The sequence below is a fragment of the Petromyzon marinus genome, chromosome 7, assembly GCF_048934315.1.
Source record: "Petromyzon marinus isolate PM22_M1 ecotype Great Lakes invasive population chromosome 7, UKy_Petmar_22M1.pri1.0, whole genome shotgun sequence".
NCBI lineage: Eukaryota > Metazoa > Chordata > Hyperoartia > Petromyzontiformes > Petromyzontidae > Petromyzon > Petromyzon marinus.
The window spans coordinates 15,392,126-15,413,269 of NC_133673.1; the positions used below are offsets into that span (position 1 = coordinate 15,392,126).

Consider the following 21,144-nt stretch of genomic DNA (forward strand, 5'->3'; position numbering starts at 1 on the left):
GCCTTTAACAGACTTTTGGGACAAGTGCTGCTAGCGAGACCGAAACGGCGCACGAGGGGGTGGGTGGCCAGCACCACACTTGGCCGCCTTTGTCTCCCCAGTGGCAATGTTTTTATCCACCGCACCGGGTACTCATTTGAGGCTGAGCCGACCCAGGGGAGGGCCCAGGACCGGTTCAGATAATCGTCGCTGGTGTTGGCCGTGAGGAATCGAACCCGGGTCGCCAGGTTCATAGTGCAGAGCGCAAACCGCTACACCACCGCTCCCCACAACCCACACATACGCACACGCGGGCGTGTGTGTATGTGTGGGTGTATGTGTGTGTTAGTGCGTCAACGTGAGTGTGGGGGAGCGGTGGCGCAGCGGTTGGCGCGATGAACCCCGGTGACCCGAGTGCGATTCCCGCTCGCGGTCAGCAAAGTCACGAGTGACGAATATCTCAAACCGGTGCTGGGTCTCCCCTAGGTCGACTCAGCCTCAAATAAGTACCTGGTGCGGCGTGTAGTAAACATCGCCACTAGGGAGACAAAGGCGGTCGGGCGTGGTGCTGGCCACCCACCCCCTCGTGTACCGTTCATAGGTGCTCGCTAAGAGCACTTGCCCCCTACAGTCTGTTACAGGCTATACGGGGGATCTTTGTCTTGGCACGTTAAATTATGACAGTACAGGCGCAGCCCTGCAATTTCCTACGAACGCCGCTGCCGACGGAAGGGCTTCCGTTGCCTGCGCATTCCTCGCGGCTACCGCAGGCGTAGATCAGAACCACGGAGAGTGGCGAAGAGAACGGAACGGAACAGCTGGGGAGTGTGGAAAGAGGCATGGAGGAGGAGAATGGGGAGGAGGAGAAGGAGGAGGGCACTTGTTCGGCATCGTACAAGAGACACAGGCAGAGGACCCACGCGTAATTGAAGAAAGTCGACAAACAGATCGAAGACATCGCATTTGGCCTCCTAAGAAGTGTGTCAACTCAGCACGTCCGTGAGTAGCACGGTGGGAACTTGACATCGCCCGAGACATCGAGAGACGCCGACTCGATGGCTCTAGGTCACGCTAACAAAAGTATGCCCGGATTTTCTCGTCCGCGCTCTCTCCTCGTGGTCGCGTGAATTTTTCTCCGGCTCCTTCGATTTCCCCCCGCCCCCCCCCTTCACATTTAGAAACAACGTCACGTCTTCAGACTATATGGCTGCTGCAAAAATTGTCCACGTGATGGCGAGAAGTCCACTTCGTTGAGCGATCATTTGTGACAGTCGGGTCGCTTCGGAAAAACAGCTACATAGCTCTTTTCACACGGAGACGCGAGGAGGAGGTGGAGGAGGAGGTGGGGGGTGGGAGGTGAGATGGAGGCCATCGGGCAAGAAAGGAAAAACCCCCTGGGAGAGATGCGAGGCCACGTGGTGCAAGGCGGTGAAGGAGGAGCCTCCGACTCGACATCGACCTCTCATTGTGGCCTCGCGTCTCCAGAGGGGATGAAGAGGAGCGACCGCGGGCCTTGAACATGGCAAAGGATCTCGAAGAACAAATACAAAACAATTGCGACGTTTTAGGGCGTCGGAACCGTCCCCGCGGCATACGGAGAGTCCTCTCGAGATGCGGCGGATCAGGGCGATCATCGCACGTGTTGCTATGTTCCAAGTCGGGGCACACCAGTTAGCCGCCGAGGTCGTGACTGGTTGTCTTTTTTTTATTTAAAGCTTTCGTGACTGCAGGGATTCATATTCTTGGTTCTTTCGGTAAAGTCACGTAGAAGGGAAACAATAATAATAATAATAACTAAATTGCCTCTGTGGTAGTAGTTACATTGGAGAAACCAAACGACATGTCTCGGACCGCATTCGTGAACACAAAGCAGTCCTGAAACACGGTAGGACCAACACCTCGGCCGTGGCAGATCACTGTTATAATTCAGTAGGTTCACATGACATTGACTTCTCCAAGACAGAGATTATCTGCAAGCCATCTGGCTACCATGAGAGATTCGTTCATGAGGCTATCCACATATCCAAACACAGACAATTTCAACCGAGAAGATGGATTCTGGCTTAGCAATCATTGGAAGGATCTGATAAACCATTTCGGGTCTTAATTGATTGATCACGCTTAAGGTGGCTTTCAGACCGCATCCATTATTTTTCGTCTCCCCCCTCCTCTTTTCCGAACATAGATGGACTCGTCCATCTGAACAAACTGTCAAATCGCTATCCGTGGTGCTAACGTAAAAAACCGCCACTTTTTTCAAATGTTCTTGTTGTGGTTTTCACACCTGATGATGATTGCTTGTGCTGCAGTCGAAACGTCGTGAGAATATTATTGTTTTATATTTTTGTTATTTTATTGTTTCCCTTCTACGTGACTTTACCGAAAGAACCAAGAATATGGTTGTCTTTGTTTCACTCCCCTTGCTCTGTGGCCACACCCCCCCCCCCCCCACCACCGCTGCACTGTGCACCGCTGCCGACTTTATCGAGGGAGATATATGCCAAAAAATAAACAAAAAACGATTGACGATTCGATTGAACCAAAACAACGCAACGAAGACGACAGACGCTAAAGAAAGTCACTAAACATGAACGCAGAGAGAGTGTGGACAAAGTGTGTGTGTTGTGCTGTGCAGAAGGCTCATTGCCCGAAACGTCACCTGTCATACATTTTTGATACGGGCCCTTACACTATGACTCTCTCGAAGCAGCCACGCAGGTAAGTTCGCATTTCGCTATCACTCGCATCTGAGTTGTAGCCCTGTGATACCTCTGAGCGATACATCTGTGTGAATGATAGTTCCAGAGTGATTCCGCACCTCCGATTAGCACGGTTGGCTACGCACGGTGCGAAAGAAATTCAACACACACACACACATTTACCCCCGCGGAGTGAGAGGTAAAATCGGTACTAAACTAAACTTTTTTTTTATTCAAAAGCGAGCTGGCTATCACAAATGATAGCTCAACGAAGTGGGCTTATCATCATCATCATCACGTGGACATTGATAGCGGCAGCCAAACACTCTAAACGCGTGACGTTGATTTTAAATGTGAAGGGGAAAAAATCGAAGGACCCGAGGAGAGACACGCAGACTCCAAATGTACAGCAGCAGGCGTCAGGGTCGGGATCGAACCCATAACCTGCTGTGTACCAGGCGAGGTAGTTGACAAATCTCGCCGGGGTACGCGAGTGGAGAGAACCCCACCCGTTACGTCATCATCTCACTGCCTCGCCTGTCTCACCTCGCCCTACGAGCATTGCCACCCTCCGGATTTGGTGGGGGAGGGCAGGGGCAGGGCGGGGGTGGTGGTGGAGCGGGAACACGTGACCTGAACGGCGGGGCGGGTCGGGGGGGAGGAAAGAATGGGGGGGGGGGGGGGGTAGGGAGGGGACAGTGGGGGGATGGTGGGAGGTGGGGGGGGGTGGGGAGGGATAGTGGGGGGATGGTGGGGAGGTGGGGGGATGGGGAGGGATAGTGGGGGGATGGTGGGAGGTGGGGGGGATGGGGAGGGATAGTGGGGGGATGGTGGGAGGTGGGGGGGATGGGGAGGGATAGTGGGGGGATGGTGGGAGGTGGGGGGGGGGGTAGGGAGGGATAGTGGGGGGATGGTGGGAGGTGGGGGCTGTGAATTCGGATCGAGGTCTCGGAGTGATTTCAGATCGAGCGCAGTACTTCCATTTCCGGCTGTGAGAGATGAGGTGAGGAAACAGTCTATGCGTGACCTCGTGTGTGTCTGTGTCTGTGTGTGTGTCTGTGTGTGTGTGTCTGTGTGTGTATGTGTGTCTTGTGTGTGTGTCTGTGTGTGTGTGTCTGTGTGTCTGTGTGTGTGTGTCTGTGTGTGTCTGTGTGTGTCTGTGTGTGTGTCTGTGTGTGTGTGTGTCTGTGTGTCTGTGTGTCTGTGTGTGTGTGTCTGTGTGTGTCTGTGTGTGTGTCTGTGTGTACTCGCTAACACCACTTGCCGCAACAGTCTGTCACAGGCTACACAGGGGATTTTTGTCTTTGGCTGTGTTTGTCTGTGTCTGTGTGTGTCTGTGTGTGTGTGTTTGTGTGTCTCTCTGCCTTTGCCTCTGAGTGTGTGTGTATCTCTATCTCTCTCTGTTCCTGTGTATCTGTGTGTTCGTCTCTGTGCATCTTTGTGCCTGTATCTCTCTATCAGTGTCTGTCTCTCTCTCTGTTTGTGCGTCTCTCTATCTTTCTCTGTCTCTCTGTGTGTCTGTGTCTCTCTGTGTGTCTGTCTGTGTGTATCTGTCTCTCTCTCTGTGTCTGAATCTCTGTCTCTCTATCTCTCTCTGTGTCTCTCTGTGTGTCTGTGTCTCTCTGTGTGTCTGTCTGTGTGTCTCTGTCTCTCTCTCTCTGTGTCTGAATCTCTGTCTCTCTATCGCTCTCTGTGTGTCTCTGTGTGTCTGTGTCTCTCTGTGTGTCTCTCTGTGTGTCTCTCTTTCTCTCTGTGGTTTTCCCGATGTCTCAGTCGTGTGAGCGGCACCGGGACCCCAGATCATTGCGACACTCCCGGAGGCAGCGGGAATAGCAAGGAGGGGATGGGGGGGAGGAGGCGTTGGGCAAGATGCCACTCCAACAGGGATCAACGTCGCGTTAGAAGTTGGCGGTTTCGCAAATATTTGCGACATCGGCTGCGTGGTTCCTCACTTAGCCCCCACTGTTCATTGGAGGGTTCCTCCCTCCCTCGCCCCCCCTATCCCTCCCTCGCCCCCCCCCTCTCCCTCCCTCTCTCCCCCCCTCTCCCTCCCCCCCTCTCCCTCCCTCTCTCCCCTCCTCTCTCTCTCCTCCCCTCCCCTCCTCGCTCCCCCCCTCTCGCCCCCCCCCTTTCCCTCCCCTCCCTCTCCCCCCCCCTCTCTCTCTTTTACGACAAGTGCTGCATCTGCACGCAGCCCTTCCACAGTCCATCGGCCTCCGACGGGTAGCTCAGATCTGCATGCACAGAGCTCTCTACCGTCATCTGCCACCAAGCACACGGCCTCCTCCAGCGCCCACTGCTCCTTAAAGGCCGGCACGGCGTGGGTCAGCCACGCGTGACGGAACTCCGGCCACACCCTGGCTCCGACCAGAGCGCGGAAGATGCCCAGGCTGCTGGCCGGACGTTGCCACTCCAGGGCCACCTTCCTCGCCCTGTGTACGGCGAGCTTGGCGTAGCCGAAGAGCACGTTGACCGGCCCCTGAAGATGTTGGGGTCCGTCGCCCTTCGGGTAGCCCCCACTCTTCATTGCGGGTTCCTCCCTCACTCGCTCCCCCCTCCCTATCCCCCCTCCCTATCCCTCCCTCCCTCTCTCTCCTCCATCGCTCTCTCCCCCCTCCCTCTCCCCCCTCTCTCTCCTCCCTCCCTCTACCCCCGCCTCCCTCCCTCTCTCCTCCCCCCCTCCCTCCCCCTCCCTCTCGCCCCACTCCCTCCCCCTCCGTCTCCCCCCTCCCTCCTTCTCCCCCCTCCCTCTCCCCCTCTCTCCTTCTCCCCCCCTCCCTCCTTCTCCTCCCCCCTCCCTCTCCCCCCTCCCTCCCTCTCCCTTCCTCCATTCTCCCCCCTCCCTCCCTCTCCCCCTCTCTCCCCCCTCCCTCCCTCTCCCCCCCCGTCCCTCTCTCTCCCCCCCCCGTCTCACTCCGCTCTCGACACTCTCCGCTCCTCTACAAAGACCCCTCAACAGCTCTCAATGAACGCGCCCTCTCTCCCCTCTCTCCTCGCCCCCTCTCTCCCCGCTCTCTCCCGCTCTCCCCCTCTCCCCTCTCTCTCCAAATGCGCCGCTCCCCGCGACCCCGCCCGTCGCGTGCCCCCTCCATGCACTCTCGCCCAGAGTGTTGGTGCTCAGAAGTAATCGAGTGGGTGAGTGGATGTGTGAGTGGGTAGGCGAGTGGGTGGGTGGATAAGTGGGTGAGTAGATGTGTGAGTGGGTAGGCGAGTGGGTGGGTCGGTGAGTGGGTAGGTGAGTGGGTGGCTGGATAGGTGGGTGGATGGTTGATTGGGTAGGCGAGTGTGTGGGTGGGTAGGTGAGTGGGTGGGTAGATACGTGGGTGGGTGGATGGTTGAGTGGGTAGGCGAGTGGGTGGGTGGATGGGTAAATGGGTAGGTGAGCGGGTGGGTGGATATGTGGGTAGCTGAGTGGATGGTTGAGTGGGTAGGTGAGTGGGTCTTTGTATGGGTGAGTGGATTGGGTGGGTGGATAAGTGAGTGGATCGTTGAGTGTGTGAGTAGGTCGGTTAGTGAATGGGTGAGTGGATGGGTCGGTGAGTGGATGGGTGGGGGGTTGGGTGAGTGGGTGAGTGATGTAGCGAGTGATTGATTTGGAGAACGATTGAGTAATTTAGTTCGTAAGTTAGCGAATTAGCGAGTTTGTACCAAAGTGGGTTAGTGAGCGAATTGGTGAGCAGACTAGTAAGTGAGTGAGTTAGTGAGTTTGTGAGTGAATAGGTTAGTGGGTGAGTTAAAGAGTGAGTTAGTGAGTTTGTGAGTTAGTGAGTGAGTGAGTTTTTGAGTTTGTGAGTGAGTGAGTTAGTGAGTGAATGAGTGAGTTGGTCAGAGAGTTTGTAAGTGAGTTTGTGAGTGAGTTAGTGAGTAAGTTAGTGAGTGAGTTAGTGAGTTAGTTAGTGAGTGAGTGAGTTAGTGAGTGAGTTAGTTAGAGAGTGAGTTAGTGAGTGAATGAGTTAGTGAGTGAGTTAGTTAGTTAGTGAGTGAGTGAGTTAGTGAGTTAGTTAGTGAGTGAGTTAGTGAGTGAATGAGTTAGTGAGTTAGTGAGTGAGTTAGTGAGTGAATGAGTTAGTGGGTGAGTTAGTTCGTGAGTTAGTGAGTAAGTGAGTTAGTGAGTAAGTGAGTGAGTGAGTTAGTGAGTTAGTCAGTTAGTTCGTGAGTGAATGAGTTAGTGAGTGAGTTAGTGAGTGAGTGAGTGAGTTAGTGAGTGAATGAGTTAGTGAGTTAGTAAGTGAATGGGTTAGTGGGTGAGTTAGAGAGTGAGTTAGTGAGTAAGTGAGTTAGTGAGTGAGTTAGTGAGTGAGTGAGTTTGTTAGTGAGTTAGTGAGTAAGTTAGTGAGTTAGTGAGTGAGTAAGTTAGTGAGTGAGTGAGTTAGTGAGTTAGTGAGTTATTTAGTGAGTAAGTTAGTGAGTGAGTAAGTTAGTTAGTGAGTTAGTGAGTAAGTTAGTGAGTAAGTAAGTTAGTGAGTTAGTTAGTGAGTAAGTTAGTGAGTGAGTGAGTTAGTGAGTTATTTAGGGAGTAAGTTAGCGAGTTAGTGAGTGAGTAAGTTAGTGAGTGAGTGAGTAAGTTAGTGAGTTAGTGAGTTATTCAGTGAGTAAGTTAGTGGGTTAGTGAGTGAGTTAGTGAGTAAGCACCTTTGTTCTTTCTCTGCCCGCTAGACACCCACGTATTCACAACCACAGCAAAGTCGACAACAAATGCCACAACCACACTAACAACCACACCAACAACAACAACCACACCAACAACAACCACACCAACACCAACAACAATATCAACAACAACCACTTATGAAAAAAATAAGAATAGGTTTTACCCTTTAGGGCAATAAAACAGGTGTCAAGATGTTCAAACACAATCACACCAACAACATCACCACCACCACCAACAACAACAACGACACAGATACCAATACATCAGCAACGACAACCAACACATTTTACAACAACAGCTCATACAAAAAAAAAAGATCTGAACACAGCATGAGACTACGCCCGCGGGTTGTTTACACGGAGTGTTAGGATGCTGTCCACTTTCACGCTGCATACACACCCAGCTGTATTGTACTGTGGGTTTGGTCTATAATCTTAAAGTGTTCCATACAGTACCCAGGGATTGAACCCATAACTTCACGCGTGTGTGGTCACATTCTTATTCCGGTCATCTCAGTTAGCTAACCTATGGCACCTGCTGGGTCTGCCCCGTGACTTCCTGCACCTAGCCTGGCACAGTAGGGGGGTACATCTGGTGGTGCATCTACCGGTCATCTCAGTCAGTCAACCTATGGCACCTGCAGGGTCTGTCACGTGACCTCCTGTCAGCGAGCCTTCAATGCTTCACGTGGCCGCAACGTGAACCTGGCCTGGCACAGGGCCGTGGAGACGTCACTGTCAGTTAGTGGCGAATGGCGGGTGTTGCTTTGTGTGTGTGATGTGTGTGTGTGTGATGTGTGTGATGTGTGTGTGTGTGATGTGTATGTGTGATGTGTATGATGTGTGTGATGTGTGTGTGATGTGTGTGTGTGTGATGTGTGTGTGTGTGATGTGTGTGTGTGATGTGTGTGTGTGATGTGTGTGTGTGTGATGTGTGTGATGTGTGTGTGTGATGTGTGTGTGTGATGTGTGTTATGTGTGTGTGATGTGTGTGTGTGGTGTGTGTGTGATGTGTGTGATGTGTGTGTGTGATGTGTGTGATGTGTGTGATGTGTGTGATGTGTGTGATGTGTGTGTGATGTGTGTGATGTGTGTGTGTGATGTGTGTGTGTGTGTGATGTGTGTGATGTGTGTGATGTGTGTGTGTGTGATGTGTGTGATGTGTGTGTGTGTGATGTGTGTGTGTGATGTGTGTGATGTGTGTGTGATGTGTGTGTGTGTGATGTGTGTGATGTGTGTGTGTGATGTGTGTGATGTGTGTGTGTGATGTGTGTGTGTGTGCGATGTGTGTGTGTGTGATGTGTGTGATGTGTGTGTGTGTGATGTGTGTGTGTATCTTCATGTGGGGAGCGGCGGTGCAGCGGTTAGCGCGCTGCGCGAGGAACCAGATTCCCTCTCGCGGCCACCGATACCAGTGACGGTTGTCTGAACCGGTCCTGGGCCTCACTCCCCGAGGTCGACTCAGCCTCAAATGAGTACCCGGTGCGGTGTGTAGTAAACACGGCCACTCGGGGAGACAACGGAGGCCCGGGGTGATGCTGATCACCGACCCCTCCCCTCGCGTGCCGTGCCGGCCGTCATAGGTGCTGCTACTCGCTAATAGCACTTGCCCCCAACAGGCCGTGAAGGCTATGCGGGGGATCTTTGTCTTTGTGTGTGTGAGAGCTGGCGGCTCTGGGGGGGGGGGGGGGGGGGAGTCGTCTCGTTACCCCCCCCCCCCCCCACCAATGCGCCGCGCGCTTTCTCCTCCTGCCGAGCTGCCCATTCAGGTGACAGAATAGAGGTGGGGGGAGGTGGAGGGAGTATGAGGAGGGGTGGTGGTGGTGGGGGGGTGACGGGGGGGGGGTGATTGAAGGAGGCGGGGGCATTAGTTGGTGGGGGGGAAGGGCTGTGGGTTGTGTGGAGAGAGAGAGAGAGCGGTGGCGCTGTGCTTAGCGCGCAGCGTGCTACGAATACGACCGTAGCGACCCCGAGTGAGATTCACCACCATCACCATCATCACCACCATCACCATCATCACCATCACCATCATCACCATCATCACCATCACCATCATCACCACCATCACCACAATCATCACCATCACCACCACCATCACCACCATCACCATCACCACCATCACCACCATCATCACCATCACCACCACCATCACCATCACCACCACCATTACCACCATCACCACTACCACCATCACCATCATCACCACCATCACCACCACCACCACCATCATCACCATCACCACCATCACCATGACCACCATCACCATCATCACCACCATCACCACCATCACCATCACCACCATCACCATCACCACATCACCACCATCACCATCACCACCATCACCACATCACCACCATCACCACCACCACCATCACCACCATTACCATCACCACCATCACCATCACCACCATCACCACCACCATCACCACCATCACCACCATCACCATTACCACCACCACCATCACCACCATCACCACCATCACCATCACCACCATCACCATCACCACCACCACCACCATCATCACCACCATCACCATTACCACCACCACCATCACCACCATCACCACCATCACCACCATCACCATCACCACCACCATCACCATCATCACCACCATCACCACCATCATCACCATCACCACCACCATCACCATCACCACCATCACCATCATCACCACCACCATCACCACCACCATCACCATCACCACCATCACCATCATCACCATCATCATCACCACCACCATCACCACCATCACCATCACCACCATCACCATCACCACCATCACCACCACCATCACCACCATCACCACCATCACCATCACCATAATCACCATCACAATCACCATCACCATCACCACCACCACCATCACCATCACCACCATCACCATCACCACCACCACCACCACCACCATCACCACCACTATCACCATCATCACCATCACCACCACCATCACCATCACCACCATCACCATCACCACCATCACCACCACCACCATCACCACCATCACCATCACCACCACCATCACCACCACCACCACCATCACCACCATCACCACCACCATCACCACCATCACCATCATCACCACCATCACCACCATCACCATCACCACCACCAACACCATCACCATCACCACCATCACCACCATCACCACCATCACCATCATCACCATCACCATTACCACCATCACCACCATCACCACCATCACCATTACCACCACCATCACCACCACCATCACCACCACCATCACCACCATCACCATCACCACCACCATCACCACCACCACCACCACCGCCACCACCGCCAACGGCGCTGACGTTATCCCAACCAGCGCTGGTGGCTTTTCCCCTAGAGCGGACTCGGCGTCTAATCACTACCGGGTGGGATGTGTTAAAGCAACAACAAAGCAAAGCCATAGCTTTGAGGGAGACAAAGGCGGCCGGGCGTGGTGTTTCCCACCCACTGTTTGGCCCGCAGTGTCGCCCTGTAATAGGTAATGCTCGCTAACAGCACTTGCCCCAAGAGTCTGTTGAGGCTATACCGGGGGGAGGGTCGGTGTTGGTGGGTGGTTTGGGAAACTTTGTCTTTTGTGTCGTAGCGGTGATGTCTAAATAATGCGAGGGGGGGGCGGTTGTGGGGGGGTGTTTGGGGAGTGAGGGGAGGGGTGAAAAGAGGTCAGGAGAGGTGGTGGGTGGGGGGAGACGTGGGGGGGGGGCGCGAGAGTCTTGGGGGGGGGGGAGGGACTGGGTGGGTGTTGGGTGCTCCGCAGTACAAAAAGCGACAAATTCGAACAGAGCCCAGCTGGGGTCTCCGCGCCGCGCGAGTGGCGTGGTGGGGCGCTGGTCGCTGGTCGCTGTCTGCACCGCGGTGTCTCTGCAGGGCCACGCGCAATGTCTCTGCAGGGGCCACACGCGATGTCTCTGCAGGGCCACGCGCGGTGTCTCTGCAGGGCCACGCGCGATGTTTCTGCAGGGCCACGCGCGATGTCTCTGCAGGGCCACACGCGGTGTCTCTGCAGGGCCACGCGCGGTGTCTCTGCACGGGGCCACGCGCGGTGTCTCTGCAGGGGCCACGCGCGGTGTCTCTGCAGGGGCCACGCGCGATATCTCTGCTGCGAGCGTGAGATGAACGTGGGATGAGCGGGAGACGAGAAGCATATTATAAAACTCCTCTTCGATGATTTATCGTGTGCCGTTCGGGATGACGATGATAATGCCCGACGCTTCGCTACAGAGAGCTTATTTTTACCCTTAACCCCTGCGCCTACGGTTCTTACTGCTTGTTTATAGCATGTTTATTAATGTAACAAAATCAAGCTGCAAGCACGTCCAGCGGACAGTGCGTCGGAGCGAGACGCGCGGCACAACCGGGGAGAAGGCATCAAGTTACCGAGTTCCGCGATCGTGTTCACGAGAAGTACTCCGTAAATGAACCCCACTCTCGATAAACATCCACCTCGTTCACGTGTACACAAAGAGACAAAGATCCCCCGTATAGCCTGAACAGACTGTAGGGGCAAGTGCTGTTAGCGAGTAGCACCTATGAGGGCCGGAACGGTACACGAGGGGGTCGGTGGCCAGCACCACGCCCGACCGCCTTTGTCTCCCCAGTGGCGATGTGTACACACCGCGCCAGGTACTCATCTCAGGCTGAGTCGACCTAGGGGAGGCCCAGGACCGGTTCAGATAATAGTCACCGGGTGTTGGCCGTGAGCGGGAATCGAACCCGGGTCGCCAGGTTCGTAGCGCAGCGTAGCGCTAACCGCTACACCACCGCTCCTCACACACGTGTCCACAAGCGCACACACACAAAGACAAAGATCTCCCCTGTAGCCTTGAGCAGACTGTTGGGGAAAGTGCTGTTAGCGAGCGACACACTCTACTGCCCACGTGACCGTTGTTCGCTCGTGTCTTCGTAAGAGTGTTTATTCATTTATTTATCCCTTAACTCGTCGCGTTTATTTTGCCACCATTTCTAAACGGCTCATGTGGGGGAACTGAGGCCGTTGTGCTCGCTCCCCAGTCCCCAACGTCTCGCGAACGTCTCGCGAACGTCTCGCGAACGTTCCGCTGAGACGTTCCGCTGAGACGTTCCGCTGAGACGTTCCGCTGAGACGTTCCACGGAGACGCCAACGCGCGCGCGTCGCTCCTTCAATCGCGCACTCTAAGACTGCTGCACGCTCTCAGACTGCTGCACAAACTGATACTGCTGCACGCTCTAAGACTGTTGCACGCTCTGATACTGCTGCACGCTCTGATACTGCTGCACTCTCTGATACTGCTGCACGCTCTGATACTGCTGCATGCTCTCAGACTGCTGCACGCTCTGATACTGCTGCACGCTCTAAGACTGCTGCACGCTCTCAGACTGCTGCACGCTCTGATACTGCTGCACGCTCTAAGACTGCTGCACGCTCTCAGACTGCTGCACGCACTGATACTGCTGCACGCTCTAAGACTGCTGCACGCTCTCAGACTGCTGCACGCTCTCAGACTGCTGCACGCTCTGATACTGCTGCACGCTCTAAGACTGCTGCACGCTCTGATACTGCTGCACGCTCTGATACTGCTGAACGCTCTAAGACTGCTGCACGCTCTAAGACTGCTGCACGCTCTGATACTGCTGCACGCTCTAAGACTGCTGCACGCTCTGATACTGCTGCACGCTCTAAGACTGCTGCACGCTCTGATACTGCTGCACGCTCTGAGACTGCTGCACGCTCTAAAACTGCTGCACGCTCTCATACTGCTGCACGCCCTGATACTGCTGCACGCTCTGATACTGCTGCACGCTCTGATACTGCTGCACGCTCTAATACTGCTGCACGCTCTGATACTGCTGCACGCTCTCAGACTGCTGCACGCTCTCAGACTGCTGCACACTCTGATACCGCTGCACGCCCTGATACTGCTGCACGCTCTAAGACTGCTGCACGCTCTGAGACTGCTGCACGCTCTCATACTGCTGCACGCTCTAATACTGCTGCACGCTCTGATACCGCTGCACGCCCTGATACTGCTGCACGCTCTAATACTGCTGCACGCTCTGAGACTGCTGCACGCTCTCATACTGCTGCACGCTCTAATACTGCTGCACGCCCTGATACTGCTGCACGCTGTAAGACTGCTGCACGCTCTGAGACTGCCCCCTCTAATGCTGCCGCCCCTGCTGCTACTGCTGCAGGTGCCTCGTGAAATAACTTTTTTTCGGTAAAGTCACGTAAATAGAATATGAATTCCTGCAGCCACGAAAGTTTTAAGTCGAAATGAAGAGTGGTTTGAAGGGCAGAATGCTCGAATTTGTTTTACCGCACTGTGTGTATATATGTACACACATACACGGTATATAAATTTATATACACGTGTGTATAAATATATATACGGTCAGGCCCGAATTTTGTAGGCCCCTGGGCTACAGGTACTCTGAGGCCCCCAGTAATATTTTCAAAAGGAAAATAAAGTTAAAGAAAAATAAAATGTATTTTTACAAGGCTAACAATAAATAAAATGCGGCATTCACAAATTAAATAACTTCTCCCTTCATCTCTGGAGGCTCTCCGGCTGACGGAGGCCCCTGGGCTGAAGCCCCTAAAGCCCCGTGCCTTAATCCGGCCCTGTATACGGTATAGTACACACGGTGTATATACACATGGTGTAGTAGACACGGTGTATATACACATGGTGTAGTAGACACGGTGTATATACACACGGTATATTATACACACGGTGTATATACACACACGGTGTAGTAGACACGGTGTAGTACACGCGGTGTATATACACACGGTGTAGTACACACGGTATATACACACACGGTGTAGTAGACACGGTGTATATACACACGGTATATTATACACACGGTGTATATACACACGGTGTAGTAGACACAGTGTATATACACGGTGTAGTACACACGGTATATATACACACGGTGTAGTAGACACGGTGTATATACACACGGTATAGTACACACGGTATATATACACACGGTATAGTACACACGGTATATATACACACGGTATAGTACACACGGTATATATATACACACGGTGTAGTAGACACGGTATATACACACGGTATATACACACACGGTGTAGTAGACACGGTATAGTACACACGGTATAGTAGACACGGTGTATATACACACACGGTGTAGTAGACACACGGTATATATACACACGGTATATATACACACGGTGTAGTAGACACGGTATATATACACACGGTATATACACACACGGTGTAGTAGACACGGTATAGTACACACGGTGTATACACACGGTATATATACACACGGTGTAGTAGACACACGGTATATATATACAAACGGTATATATACACACGGTGCATATACACACGGTATATTATACACACGGTATATATACACACGGTATAGTACACACGGTATATATATACGGTATAATATAGACACGGTATATACACACGGTATAGTAGACACGGTGTAGTACACACGGTGTATATACACACGGTGTAGTAGACACGGTATATATACACATGGTGTAGTAGACACGGTGTATATACACGGTGTATATACACACGGTATATATACACACACGGTGTAGTAGACACGGTGTAGTACACACGGTATATATACACACGGTATAGTACACACGGTATAGTACACACGGTGTAGTACACACGGTATATATACACACGGTGTAGTAGACACGGTATATATATACACACGGTATATATACACACGGTATATTATACACACGGTATAGTACACACGGTATGTATACACACGGTATAGTAGACACGGTATATATACGGTGTATACACACACGGTATATATATACACCGTGTATGTATATACACGGTGTATATATATATACATACACGGTGTATATGGTGTATACACACGGTGTATATGGTGTATACACACGGTGTATACACACAGTATATACACACGGTGTATATACACACGGTATACACACGGTGTATACACACAGTATATACACACACGGTGTATATACACACGGTATACACCCGGTATATTATACACACGATGTATATATACACTCGGTATATTATACGCCGCGCGTATAATACACACGGTATATTATACACACTGTAAATATATACCGTGTGTATATACACACTTTATATATATACACACGGTATATATACACGGTATGTATACACACGGTAGATATGGGGAGCGGTAGTGTATTGGGTTAGTACATTGCTCTAGGAACCTGGCGATCCGAGTTCGATTCCCGCTCGCGGCCACCGACACCAGTGACGATTATCTGAACCGGTCCTGGGCCTCCCTCCCCTAGGTCGACTCGGCCTCAAATGAGTACCCGGTGCGGTGTGTAGTAAACACGGCCACTCAGGGAGACAAAGGAGGCCCGGCGTGATGCTGATCACCGTGCCGGCCGTCATAGGTGCTGCTACTCGCCAATAGCACTTGCCCCAACAGTCGTTTAAGGCTGTATGGGGGATCTTTGTCTTTGTGTGTGTGTGTATATATAAAACCACGTGCCTTCTGTTGGAGATTAATTGGGATGATCGGCGTAGCCGTGCCCCTTGAATCCGAGACGACTCTTGAGACCAGATGTAGGATAAATATATATTTATATGTAGTTAGGCACACACGTTGGCCTTGTTACGTTTCAGCAATAACAACAAAAATACTCTACATAACAACAAGAATACTCTACATAACAACAAGAATACTCTACATAACAACAAGAATACTCTACATAACAACAAGAATACTCTACATAACAACAAGAATACTCTACATAACAACAATAAAAACACTCTACATAACAACAAGAATACTCTACATAACAACAAGAATACTCTACATAACAACAATAAAAATACTCTACATAACAACAAGAATACTCTACATAACAACAATAAAAATACTCTACATAACAATAAAAATACTCTACATAACAACAAGAATACTCTACATAACAACAAGCATACTCTACATAACAACAATAAAAATACTCTACATAACAACAAGAATACTCTACATAACAACAATAAAAATACTCTACATAACAACTTAAATACTCTACATAACAACAACAAAAATACTCTACATAACAACAATAAAAATACTCTACATAACAACAACAAAAATACTCTACATAACAACAACAAAATACTCTACATAACAACAATAAAAATACTCTACATAACAACAATAAGAATACTCTACATAACAACAATAAAAATACTCTACATGCTGTGACGCGCACGGTCCCGTTCACTGTCGGAGAGTGGAAGGCAAAGACGGAGAGAGAGAGAGACGATTGATGCTTATTAAATAGATTATTAAATGTTGATGTTTTATTTTTTGCCAAACTCTATTCATTTATAATTTAAAGGTGGAGACGGTAAGACGGTGATCGTCGCAATGAGTCGCAAACATCCCCCAAGCGATGTTTTATATATATACAAAGATAAAGACAAAGACCCCCCACCCCCCCGTATAGCCTACCCACGCTATTGGGGCAAGTGCGGCTTCGTGCCGGAGCGGCGCACGTGGGCGTGGGCGGCGTGGCCGATGCCGCGCGCGCGCGCACAGCCGTCTTTGTATCCCCATTTGATGACGCACAACCACTCCTCATTTAAACCTCGGCTCGGGAGATTTTCGTCACTAAAACGACGCGAGTTTGAACCGTTGCATTGTTTTTTATTTCGTATACAAGATAGATATTAAAATAGAAATATCGAACTTTAAGTATTACTTAACATTCACCATATAGCTCTCCGTGTCATTGTCACCGTCGATATAATTCTGATTACATTATCTATGTAATAAATATGTGTGTGTAATGTATATTACACGAACGATCAGTAATGATTACCCCTTCGACAGATGCCTGGTCTCATTCTCAGGAGGTTGCGGCACCAATTCGCGATGTTCTGACTCCACGGGGTCTTTACAACGTGACCACTGTGTTCTCAACGTGTCTCGGGGAGACAAAGGCGGCCGGGCGTGGTGCTGGAGAATGAATGTGTGGGGGGGGGGGGGATTACTGAACTGCGTGGCATCGATAGGAATATTCCAAATATTGTAGTTCCAGTGCTATCTGTAACAGCACACAAAAATGCGGATTGTATTTGTATATTATATTATTATATCTAAATCCGTTATGACATGTACAAAGACAAAGATCCCCCGTATAGCCTTAGCATACCTTTGTGGCAAGTACCGTTATCGAGTCGCACCTATGAAGGCCGGCACGGCACACGAGGGGGTGGGTGACACACGCACGCATGCACACACCCACAAGGCGTATACGTCAATGTGTGTATGCGTGGTGCTGGCCACCCACCCCCTCGTGTGCCGTGCCGGCCTTCATAGGTGCTCGCTACTCGCTCACAGCACTTGCCCCTACAGTCTGTTAAGGCTACGCGGGAGATATTTGTCTTTTTGCCGTACATGTTACGTTTGTATGTATCACTTCATGTATGCATTTATATATGTGTGTGTGTGTGAATGAATGGTGACACATTTATATGAGACATCGTGTACAGGCCCTCTCTTCCAAAGGCAAAAGCCATTGCCGTGATGAATTTGTTACGACGTTTCTGTGCGTGTTAACAATATAAACGCACGTGGTCTTGTGAGCATGCACATACTGTGCGCACGTGTAATGACAGTAGCGTTATCGACACGTATAATGGACGAACGCACTTAAGGTTTTCTGTTATTTATCGACGCATTTTTATATATGAATATATGTATGCGTATATGAACGCGTGTGCAATTACATGCAGTGTATATATATGTGTGTATATGCATACATGTATGTAAGTCTGTGAGGCTTTTGTGTGATGGGGGCCACCCACCCCCTCGTGCGGCTGTGCAGGCCTTCATCGGTGCTAGCTAACAGCACTTGCCCCAGCAGTCTGTTAAGGCTTTACGGGGGATATTTGTCTTTGCGTTGTGTGTTTATGTGTGCGTGCTTGTTTGTGGATATGCCTTTGTGTATAGAGTATGTGCATACATTAATATTAGATGTTACACTGCAGTTACATCGTATAAATATAGTCACACGATGTGCATGCGTAAATGTACGTAGTGCGTACGTACACCGAGTAGACACGTGCGCGTGTGTATACGTAGTACTTTCAAACTGTGCACAATTATATCATGACATAGGCAAGACAGTCTATTCAACGGCAAACGGATGCAGTACACCTTACTATGCATAGACAGTCCTTTATCGGTCCACTGCTGAATGAGTGCACTACGCAATCGTGGGGGTCGGTATGGAGATGTTTGACCATACTTCACCAGCGTGGTCAGTGCGGGTTAGTGGACATTTGGGGGGGGGGGCATAGACGCGTGGGCACTTTAGTACAGTACAACAATGGTGCAATGTCATAGGTAATTGCAGGCGTGAGACCAATGTTTTGTGTGCAGGCAATGTGTATATGGGCGTACCTGTGTTAGGCATACGTAAGTACTCTCTCTCTGTGTACAAATGGGGAGCGGTAGTGTAGTGGTTAGCGCTACGCTGCACTACGAATCTCGCAACCCAAGTTCGATTCCCGCTCACGGCCAACACCGGTGACGATGATCTGAACCGGTCCTGAGCCTCCCCTAGGTCGATTCAGTCTCAAATGAGTACCTGGTGCGGTGTGTAAACATCGCCACTGGGGAGACAAAGGCGGCCGGACGTGGTGCTGGCCACCCACCCCCTCGTGTGCCGTGCCGGCCCTCATAAGCACTTGCCCCAACAGTCTGTTAAAGGCTATACGGGGGATCTGTTTTGTGTTATAAAAACACTAAACACATTTTAACACACTCGCATGAATACATACATAAAACACGAACACACACGCGCGTGAATATACACACTTAACACACACACGCGCGCCTAACACACATTACGTACACACACGCGCGCGCGTGTAGCGCACGCACATGTTACCACTGCGTAGATTATTAATACATATATACATATGATAAATAGAGAAATGTTCATAAAAAGTATCACGTAACCGCTCTGTGACAAAATCCTCGGTCGACACGAAGAGAGGGAACCCACGCGTCTCTGGCCATAGAAGCCGAACATTTTCTTGGTCAATCCCACGACGAGGTGATGACTGCCACCCCCACCCACCCACCCACCACCACCATCCCCACGTCTGTGATGTCACAGCGGGGGTCGTTTGGCCATACTTCACCACGCTGAGCCATTGCGGGGTGCCTTGGCCCGGCTCACACGTCACTCGGCCATTCGAGTTCACGGTGCGACGGCGCTAACCACTGCGCCACCGCTCCCCCCCTCCCCTCCACCTGTGAAACTCCGCGCCGCTGTGATCGATGACACCGCAGGGGGGCTGAATTATTGTACGGTACTATGGACCATCCACGATGAATCACCGCCAGCATTGGTTCAAGCAAGCCCCCCCCCCCCCCCAATCTAGCTGATGAGACACCGCGTGTCGAAACAGGCGCAGTTTTGTGTTGTTATTGTTCTTGTTGTTGATATTGTTGACTTAAAGCTCTCGTGACTGCAGGAATTCACGTAGATAGAAAAACATATGTATTTTTTTATATCTACGTGACTTTACCTAAAGACCCAAATAATATGTTGTTATTGTTGTTATTGTTGTTGATATTGTTGTTATTGTTGTTGTTATTGTTGTTGCTCGCGTCAAACCGACGCCGTTGAGCGCTGTGCGACTCACAGAACGGATGCCCTGTGGACCGATGGGATGTGTCAAATATATTATAGATACGAAGATATTTCATTTGAACGTAGATGAACAGGAACGTGAATGAGGCGTATTGTCTGATGGGTTACTTTGTGGTAAGTTACGAAGGGGCAGTGAAGGAGGAGGGGGGGGGGGGCGTCCATTCCGTTAATTCGTTTCGTAAAAATAAAATCCCTTCGTGGTCATTGGTTCTCACGTGGGTCTACGTGACGTGTGCGCACGCGTGTGCACGTGTGTGTTCACGAGGGATACAAAGACGGCCGGGCGGGGGTGCTGCCCACCCATCCATTCGTGTGCCGTGTTGGCCTTCTTCATCAGTGCTTGCTCACAGCACTTGCCCCGTGTAGCCCATCCGTGGGACGGGAGGGGTGGAGTGGTCTTTGTACTTTGTGTGTGTGTGTGTGTGTTCTTCTGTCTGCGCTAAACACGACGCAACGTTGCCAAACACACAGCACACATTGTGTGCTGAGCGCGCGCGTGTGTGCAGTGCGCGTGTAACAGAGCTTGTGTGCTGCTGCTGCTGTGTGCTGCCACGTTGCCACGGGTGTTGGCGAGACGCCTCCGTGTTCGCTACGGGCGCCGTGGCGAGGGTTGTGTGTGTGTTGTTGTTGTGTGGACGCAGCCTCGTTTCGAGTGTTGAAGATCCACGCCTTAAGACACTCGGTTCGGGGTGACAATAGCGCTATTGTTCTGCAGTTAAGAGGCCTTTTATCACTGTGAGTGAAAGTCCTTGCAGCGATAAGTGTGTGCGCGTTCGAGTGTGTGTGTCTTTGCGTACGCGCGTGTGTGCGCGTGCGCGTGCTTGTGTTATGATGTGTATCTGTGCACGTGTGTGCATGTGTGTGCGCGCGTAGGTACGTGTGTGTATGCACGTGTTTCTGTAGTGTACCGGTCAGCGCGATGCGCTACGAACCCGGCGACCCGGGTTCGATTCCCGCTCAAGGCCAACACCAGTGATGATTATCTGAACCGGTCCTGGGCCTCCCCTAGGTCGACTCAGCCTCAAATGAGTACCTGGTGCGGTGTGTAAACATCGCCACTGGGGAGACAAAGACGGTCGGGCGTGATGCTGGCAACCCACCCACCCCATTGTGTACCGTT

The 21,144-nt window shown here is 51.3% G+C and overlaps 1 protein-coding gene across 2 annotated transcripts in view; it reads right to left on the reverse strand.

Moving 5' to 3' along the window:
* LOC116940042 (paired box protein Pax-6-like) overlaps positions 1 to 21,144 on the reverse strand; it is a 95,853-nt gene that overhangs the window by 40,257 nt on the left and 34,452 nt on the right. The gene's annotated exons all lie outside the window — the stretch shown is intronic.